Source organism: Balaenoptera acutorostrata, chromosome 2 (assembly GCF_949987535.1).
Source record: "Balaenoptera acutorostrata chromosome 2, mBalAcu1.1, whole genome shotgun sequence".
NCBI classification, from domain to species: Eukaryota; Metazoa; Chordata; class Mammalia; order Artiodactyla; family Balaenopteridae; genus Balaenoptera; species Balaenoptera acutorostrata.
In genome coordinates, this window is record NC_080065.1 from 59,640,948 (window position 1) to 59,650,420 (window position 9,473).

Genomic DNA, 9,473 nt, shown 5'->3' on the forward strand with positions numbered 1-9,473 from the left:
TTTATTTATTTAATTTATTTTATTTTTGGCTGTGTTGGATCTTGGTTGCTGCATGCGGGCTTTCTCTAGTTGCGGTGAGCGGGGGCTACTCTTCATTGTGGTGCGCGGGCTTCTCATTGCAGTGGTTTCTCTTGTTGCGGAGCACGGGCTCTAGGCTCACAGGCTTCAGTAGTTGTGGCGTGTGGGCTCAGTAGTTGTGGTGTGTGGGCTCTAGAGCACAGGTTCAGTCGTTGTGGCGCACGGGCTTAGTTGCTCCACAGCATGTGGGATCTTCCCGGACCAGGGCTCGAACCCGTGTCCCCTGCATTAGCAGGCGGATTCTTAACCACTGCGCCACCAGGGAAGCCCCCTCCACCCAATTCTTAAAGACAAACAATCCAGTCTTTGTAGAGCTGGGGAGAGGTGTGACAAGATGGTTTTCAGAGGGTACGTGCAAGTTGGGCCAGGGGCATCAAAGCCTACAAGTCATAACCATCTCCAAGAAAATACAATTTTATGGGCCTGGAGCCAAAGTAGGTAAAGGTCTGGACCGTGCCCAGCTTAAGACAGAACAGCTGCCTGTACAAAAGGCCAGTACATCAGACCACTCTTATATGTATTCCCGAATTTCTGTCTCAGGTCCAAAAATATGTCATCCTTTTGCTAGAGAATACTCATACCGAAGTAGAAGGCAGAGACGTACACCGGCCCGCCGAGCGCCTGGTCGCACAGCACCTTGGCCAGGACGGCGCGCGCGCTCCAGCAGGCGCAGCCACACGTAGTTGAAGTTCGTTTGGAAGGCCACGGCCACGGTGGCCACGCGCCCCGTCTGCCGCCAGTCGGCAGGGCCGCCCCGCAGCCGCTGCTGCAGCGTGTCGCCGGCTGAGAAGAGTGCGGCGTAGAGCAGCATGTTCGTGGGCCAAGGGTAGCGCCGGGCGGTGCGCAGGAGCGCCCGCCACCAGCCCGCCGTGCCCGTGCCCCGGGAGCCGCAGTGGTTGGGTTTTAAGGGCAGAGCTTACTTAAGAATAAGTATGGACAAACAGCTAGTGTTATCTGCTGCACCTTCCCTGATGGCCTTGTGCAGGGGTGTGGAAAATGTTTAATAACCAGCCATCTGGGACAAAAAAGGACCCTGGTTTGTCATGCTTGCCAATTTCTGTGGTATAAATACCTGATCATGGCCAATTTCAGGCTATTAACATGATGACGCTCCCCCCCCCCCCAGAAGTTTATAGAGAGAGACTTGAGGAGTTCCATTAAGAAGTAACACACAGCCTGGAGCCAAATACAGATAGGTCTTGGGTCTTCTCTGTCCCAGAAAGTACTGGGGGCAAAGCACTCCTCCTCCTCCTCCTCCTCTCTGAAAAGGGTCTCTACCTATCCTCTACTGACATGCATTAGAAATTTAGGAGCAAGTTTGAGTGTTCCTAGCTTAGTGGCTCAGCCCTACAGATCCCAGGTTTCCATGTAGCTCCTGATGCATGGGACATCTTTTAGAAAATTAACATTGGTTGCCGCTCTAACATGAGTTAAGCTTTTGCTCAGGGTCCAGGAGCCCAGTGCTTCAGTCTCCAGCACTCAGGCAAGAATGATACTATGGGAAAACTGACAGCCTCACCCCCAACTCTCTGGAGACAGTGTAGCATAGAGACAAAGTAAAGAAGGAACATGGAGAATGGGGTAAAAATATCACTGAGTTGTCTAGTCCCCTGGCTAGTGCACAGCTGGAGGAAGGAGAAGCTGGAATGTCTCCTGCATGTATCTCTATGTTGGGCTCTGACCTTGTAATTCTGGCCACCCTCAAGTTTTATGAGCCCTGCATCCAACCGATTGGCTGGAAAGCTGTTCTTCATGTTCTGCTGTTAAAGCCAAATTCCCTGAGAGATGGGTTTCAGGGCTTACAGCCTGTACCACGTTAACAATTGTCTAAATGAGATGCAAACGTTGCCTAGTAGACAGAGGATGAAGTGACCTGTGATGGTGCATTTTGGGACTAACCACCACAGACTGGACCATTTGGGATCCCCTCAATAAAGCTTAAAGAAAGTCTCACTTATTACATGCTCACCTAAGATGGAAAAGTCTGGCTTTGTGAAACCAAGAGCAAGATAGAACCAGTAGCCTCATTTTCAGGCTGTGAGACAACTCAGTTTATCAAAATGACGTCAAACAGTGTCCATGACTTGATTTATTAAGGACAGTTACTCTTGGGCTCCTTTACTACTTTCAGGGACTGGAAGCATCTAAAAAGAAGTACAGACTTAGTTCCAGGTCCTGATGTAAAGCAAATAAAGTTCACATTATTGTGAAGGGGCTGTTATCCAAGCCTGGGGTCCCAGCATGCACAGAGACCTCCAGGTAACTGCTGTGGTTCATAGGCTTGAAGTGCCTAAGTACAATGCTTGGTTTTTGCAGGCTAATAATAGACAACACTGTCCCTCTAGTGGCAGGAACCTGAATTGCAGGCCCAGTGCCTTGGAGGGACCCATCAGCAAAAGGAAGGAGTTATGTCTCACAAATTCAAATATCACAAAAACTTACATTTTTATAGGACTTACAACTTTAAAAGTTCTTTCACATGAACTCTCTCTTTTGACTCTCACAACCATCCCATGAAAAACAGCTTGCATTTCATTTTTCAGATGAGGATATAAAAGATAAGCTATTTAAGACCACATAGCTATTAATGGACTCAGGTCTCCTGACTTTAAATTTGGCCTCTTTCTACCACATCGTGCTTCTTTCCTCTTCTGGACATCAAAATGAACTGTTCTGTGTTATGTCCAGGTCTGAGATGTCACCATGATATGGAAATGAATATGATTGTCCCTTGTCCAGTCACTGTATTGCCCCCATCCTAGACAACAGTTGAGGAAACTTGGCTTTGCAGGGAAATGCTTTAACCTTAAGAGACAAATAGTGAGAATTTCAGGTACTACTGAAGGCAAGTGGAGGAGAGGTTTCCAACTTGACAGGTCAAACCTTGGAAGCACCCTCCTGTTCTTCTCCAGAGCAGGACTGGAGCTGGAAGGAACTAAAGTTCCAAAGTCCAGAAGGTCTCCTGCCCCTAAAATTTCTCTCCTGTCAGTGGGTTGATGTGTGACTGTCCTTTATAAGGAGAAAAGGCTTTTATTTTGCAATCAGTGCTAAGGCTTACAATGCAAACGACCCTGGGAGAGAGAATGCATTGGCTTAAATTTGCACTAGGTTGGAAATGATTGATTTCCTGACAGCCATTTTGCTGCAGTCTGGCAGAGGCGGGAGGGGAGATTCGGAAGGCCATGTAGAAGCGGAGAGTGGATGATGGTTATGCAGAGGACCATTTCTGAACATATGCCCCGCCTGCAGGACTTTCTCCTGAGAAGTAAACCAGCCACAGCTGTCCATCTCCCAACCACCCTCTCACCTTGACCCTCAGCTTTTGACTCAGCCTCTCCTTCCAGGCAGAGCTTCAGCTACTTAGCTTGCCGACCCTGACCCCAGGATGAACTCTGCATCCAGCTCTCAGCTCCCCGGACTGCCTCATGCTCTTCTCTTTCATGGCTCCTTGGAGGCCTTTGAGGGAGAGACATGGAGGGGAGGAAGCTGCTGCCAGCTCCCCTGCATCCTCTCGTGCTCCCGAGGGTATATCTGAGCCTTTTCCAGGATCTTAAAAAAATTAAGATATTGAATTAGCATGCTGGAAGACCCCACTGGATGGACGCACAGCAGAAAGAAGAACATTTCCTTTGCAGGGAATGTATATAGAGTGAGCATTCATGGGTGTGTCCGTAAAGAGAGCATTTTTGCTACATTCCATTGTCCTGAAATAAAAGCCATCAATGTTACAAGTATCCCCCAACAGGAACACGTACACACAACACACACACAACACAACACACACACACACACACACACACACACAACACACCCCCTATGGGCTCCTTTCTGAATGAATTTTCATCTCCTGAACTTTTTGCCATAGGCTTTGTCTTTCCCATGACGCAGAAAAGACTAGGGAAGAAAGTGATCAAATGGAAACCCTGGGCCCCTTCTCCACTGAATCACTGAATGCCCAGGGCTGGACCACCAAGGGCCTAGCACTCTCAGCAAGGCCCAGGCCCCAGCTTGCTGCCCAGCACAGAACAGGTACTGGAAGTACTCTGGGGTGTAGCCAGCTCCGTGGAAGGACAACGCTTCCTTGTCATGGAATTACTCTTCTCATTTTTATGTACACGGCAAACCACTGCCCCCAACTCTGGATGCAACTGCTTTCTTCTATGTAATTAGGTCCTTTCCAACAACAAGCCACCAACAGATTTCCAGAAAAGACCCAGGAAAAATTGTGTAGACTATCCTCAACCTGGTTCCCTGCTTCTGTGGGAAATTCTCTCAGAGGGAAGAGCAAAGAACCTGGGCAGCCCTTCATCTAAAGACTCAGTCACTGGCCTAGTACCCACCCTGCCAAAGCCATTTCCAGGGCTAACCCAGAAGGATGGAAGCACTGTGTGTGGGGGGGAGGGTGGGGGCTTGTAATACGCTGGTCTGACCTGAACTGCTTGAATCTCTATCACTCATCTCATATATCCCAGGACCAGCCCACAGGTGTGTGCTTTGGGCAGTGCAGAAAGAGTCGGGGGGAGGTTGCTGAACTCCGAAGAGGAGAAGAAGGTACGAAAACACTTCGAAGGTAAAGAAAGATGTGGGCGCTGGGTGGAATGGAAAGAGACCAAGGGAAATAAGTTACTCTTCCAATTACAAGGAGCACTAAATGGATGGGCTTGTCCCTGCAGCGAGGCAGCAGGCAGCAAGTCAGGGTACAGACATCCAAGCCTGCCTGCAGTCCTGAATGAGGGCTGGGGTTTGGTGTTTTGCTAGATAAGCAGGAGCAAAACCTTGAAAACTTGCTTGATTCCATCAAATGCTTTCACTGATCAAAGGCTTAGAAGCTGCCAGAGTTCTTTAACTCCTGCTGCTACCAAACAGGCGTGGTAGGTGAGCCGCGCAAATGCTTATCTGAATTTAAAGGGAGTAGAGAAATGTGGTTGTGAAGTCCCAACCCAGCAGGCATCGGGGCTGGAGTTTACTGCTCGCTTGAAGACGCCGAGGCCCTGACGAGGGGCTGGAGTGCAAGCATGAGTCCCAGGATGAGAGACTCGGAAACTGCCGGCTGATGTTAAAAATAACATTCTGCTTTGGGTAGACTCAGTGTCTGCCAGGAACTGCAAGAGAAAGATAAGCACATCTCTGAAGCTCCTGCTGGCCCAATGGTGGCATCCTGGGAAGGGAAGGGAGGAAGAAGAACCAAACAGGCCCGAGGAGAAATGACCTTCTGGCCTGAATGTCAGCAAACCCACCCCGCTGTCAGGTTCCTGGGCTTGGGCTCATGGTTGAAGTTCCTCCCAGGAAGACCGTGATCTTTCTGGGTGAGAGGCCAGCTTGCTGTGGGAAGTGCAGAAGAGATTCTGTCTCCGCCATGAGCAGCCCCAGCACCTACTCTGGGTAGAACCCAGAGCACAGAGGCCCCCTTGGATGAGGACAGAACCTTAGCTGGATCAATGGCAATACTTCTGGACCTGGCCAGCAAAACCGGATGGAGCCCTGAGGGCCTCCACTGAGAAAGCGGGGTCTTTTCTGGGTGCCTAGTTATCCCTTTATTTCAAGGCACAGTTCTTTCAAGAAGACAGAACCTGGAAAAGTATCTTTAATGAAGACCATAAAATCAGAATGCAGCTGTGGATCCCCGAGCCCGTCCTCCTCGTTTTACAATCGAGGAAACAGAGGTCAAGGCCACACAGTGACAGGCAGAGATGGTAGAGCCCGTGGTTCCCATCTGAGCCTCATTCAACTCCACCTGCTACCTCTGCTTTGTACCACCTGCAGGAATTCCCAGCCAACCCACCAGGCACCGTGAACTGAGAATACTTTTTTAATCGACTTTATCTTTCAGAACTGTTTTAGGTTTACAGCAAAGTTGAGTGGAAGGTACGGAGATCTCCCCCACACGTACAGCCTCCTCCATTAACAACATCCTCCGCCAGAGTGGTCCATTTGTAGCAAGTGACAAACCTACCCTGACACATCGCAGTCACCCAGAGTCCATAGTTTATACTACGGCTCACTCTTGGTGGTGCCCGTGTGTGGGTTTGGATAATGTATGGTGACATATATCCACCATTAAAGCATCATACAGAGTGCTAGTATGTCCTGTCTCATACTAAAAATTCTTGCACAGAGAATTTTCACGACAACTCCTATAACAAAGAACGAATCACAAGGCTCAGTTGCTGTTAGTCTGGGGATTCATCTGTGGCGCACAGCTGCCTAGGTGCTCACTGGCTTGAAGACATTCTGCTCCCCACGTTCCTTGCCACTGGCTCCTGGGATGGAAGTGTTTAGACATGCAGGTCCAGGATGAGGATGCAGGCACCTTAGACTGACAGATAGGGTCAAGACAGGACCAAGATGTGATATATAGAGTTGTCGTTGTAGACAAATTTGTCTTTGAAAGCTCCTAGTTCCACCCCTATAATACCTGCATGCACGTACACACACACACACACACACACACACACACACACACACACATACACACATGCATACACACCCCTTCTATTCCTTTCTTCTAGTACAGTGAACTTCTCTCCATCCTTTTGAAGGCTCCTAGTGCCCTTTTGCACTGTCTTTCATTCTGACTATAAAAAAGTGCTTCAGGAAGGGATCCAATGTCAGTTATTTGCTATTCAGTGTCAGCTGAAGCCATTGTGTTTTCCTTCCTGGGATATTTGCACCATGGGCCTTAGCTCTCCTTGTATAACGAAAAGTTTTGTCTTTTAGAAATTTTAGATACCTAAAGCAGGTGAGAAGAAGAAGGCTCTTCCCTGGGTCCTTGAAATCACCTGAACTAGTACCTGCTTCTCCTTTGCCTGGCACAGGTTCTAACCTCCCTTCAGCCAGACACAATGGCGAAGGGCCAACACAGGACGTGAATACAGAAGGGGATTTGAATTAGAAATGGTCCTTTGGAGCAAAAACTAAAGTTTTATTTTTCCAAAATATAAAGCAAGTAAGAATAGATCCCTGACTCAATGCTATGGCACGGATGTGTGGTATTAGAGGAAAAAGCGCTGGAAAGACAAGGATTCTAGTCCTGGGTTCATATAAAAGTGGCTGTGGGACTTTTCAAGTCATTCTACTTCTGTGAGCCTTGATTTCTTGCTCTCTAAAATGTGTGGGTTGGATTAAATGTTTTCTGCAATTTCTTCCAGCTCCAGTGTTCTATAGTTCTATAGTTAGAAGAGGAACTAAGATCAAACCAGATGAATTCAGGGTGCCAGGCTCCCCACATCCTTTGCTTTTGACAAAGGTGATTGAAGTGGCTGGAGGAAGCTATTTTCACCAAACCTAGGCTGTCCCTATCCCAGGAAGTAGGTGCTAATGCCCAGCAGATTGCAAATGCCACTATGACAAAGAGCTGGGCTCCATTTTAAAAGGAAAGCATATTGATTTTTGGAATAGCCATCTCCTAGAGAATGTAACTTTGAGCCAAACCAAGAAAATTTATGAGGGTTCAGTCTATTCTTATAAAGTTTTTAAATCAATAAGTGCTGCTTGGAAGAACCTGGCCATTGTGATGGCTCAAGAAGGCAGACGCAAGGGTAGTTATACTGGTCTCAGACAAAGTGAATCATATGACAGAGGGGAGGTCTGGGCTCTTGTATCTGGTGGAAAGCGTACTAGGCTTGGATCTGGAGTTAAGACACGTAGGTATAATTTCCAGCTCTGATACCAGTCATAGGTAAGCTACATCACTAAGGCAGGGACCATATCTGTCTGGCTGACTATTGCAAACAGTGCCTGGCATCTAGTAGGCACTCAATAAATATTTTTTGAATCAATGTTTTGCAGTGTCACATAATCACTGACCCTCGGCTTTCCTTTCTTACTTGCTCTTTCATTGGATCCCTTCTCAGTCTCCCTACCACCGCTTCCTTATCTAGGTCATTATTGTCACTGCCTAGATTATTGCAGTAGGCTTCTACTGTCCTCACTGCCTGTGGTCTTGCCACCAATCTAGCCCATTTTCCACACTGCAGCCAGAGCAATCTTTCTGAAATGAAAGTCTGGCCATATTACTCCATTTTTTAAAAGTCTTCTAAGTTGTCATATTTATTGGCATAAAATTTTCATAACACACTCATTTTCTTTTAATGTCTGTTAGATCTATAATATCATCTCTTTACTTTAATGCCCAATATGTGGTAGTATTTAGTAAATGTTTCATATATACTTGAAAAGAATATGTTCTGAAGTTGTTTGTTGCAGTTTTCAATTAGGTAAAGTTGTCTAACCATATTTCAAGCTTCTATTTCCTTAATGATTTTTTTGTCTACTTGCTCTATCAGTTACTGAGTTATGTTAAAATTTTCGGTTATGATTTTGTATTTGTTTATTTCTCCTTTTAGTCTGTCAAATTTTGCTTTACATATCTTAAAGCTGTTACTAAGTTCATACAGTTCAGAACTTTTCTGTTCAATTGACCCTTTTGTCATAATGAAAATTTATGTTTTCTCTTTTTTACTGCATTAGTCTAAGTAGAGAGATTAATTTTATTAATCTTTTCAGCACTCTATATGTAGTAATACTTTTTTTTTTTTTTTTAAAGAGATCTTTCTTTTTTTTTTTTTTAATTCTTTATTTTTTATTTATTTATTTTTGGCTGTGTTGGGTCTTCGTTTCTGTGTGAGGGCTTTCTCCAGTTGCGGCAAGCGGTGGCCACTCTTCATCGCGGTGCGCGGGCCTCTCACTATCGTGGCCTCTCTTGTTGCGGAGCACAGGCTCCAGATGCGCAGGCTCAGTAGTTGTGGCTCATGGGCCCAGTTGCTCCACGGCACGTGGGATCTTCCCAGACCAGGGCTCGAACCCGTGTCCCCTGCATTGGCAGGCAGATTCTCAACCACTGCGCCACCAGGGAAGCCCCAGTAATACTTTTTGATTGGTCTTTTTTTTGTCTGAAATTTAGATACCCATACTAATCTTTGGTTTATATAGTTTATCTTTTTCCACGTTTTTTCTTTCAACCTTTCTATATCCTTGTGAAATAATAAGTATATATGTACCTGTATATGTATATGAATATATGTATGTATATGTATATGTGTATGTGTACCTGTATGTGTGTATGTGTATGAATATGTATATGTATATGTGTATATGTACATGTATATGTGTATGTGTATGAATATGTATATGTACCTGTATATGCGTATGTGTATGAATATGTATATTTATATGGGTATATGTACCTGTATATGTATATGTGTATGAATATGTATATGTGTATATGTACATGTATATGAATATGTATATGTACCTGTATATGTGTATGTGTATGAATATGTATATTTATATGTGTATATGTACCTGTATATGTGTGTGTGTATGAATATGTATATGTGTATATGTACATGTATATGAATATGTATATGTACCTGTATATGTGTATGTGTATGAAT

General features: G+C 45.7%; 1 pseudogene; it reads right to left on the reverse strand.

Annotated features, from left to right (window-relative positions):
• Positions 1 to 493: 493 nt before the first annotated feature.
• LOC130707118 (mpv17-like protein) lies at positions 494 to 3,959 on the reverse strand (annotated as a pseudogene).
• Between the last annotated feature and the right edge of the window lie 5,514 nt (positions 3,960 to 9,473).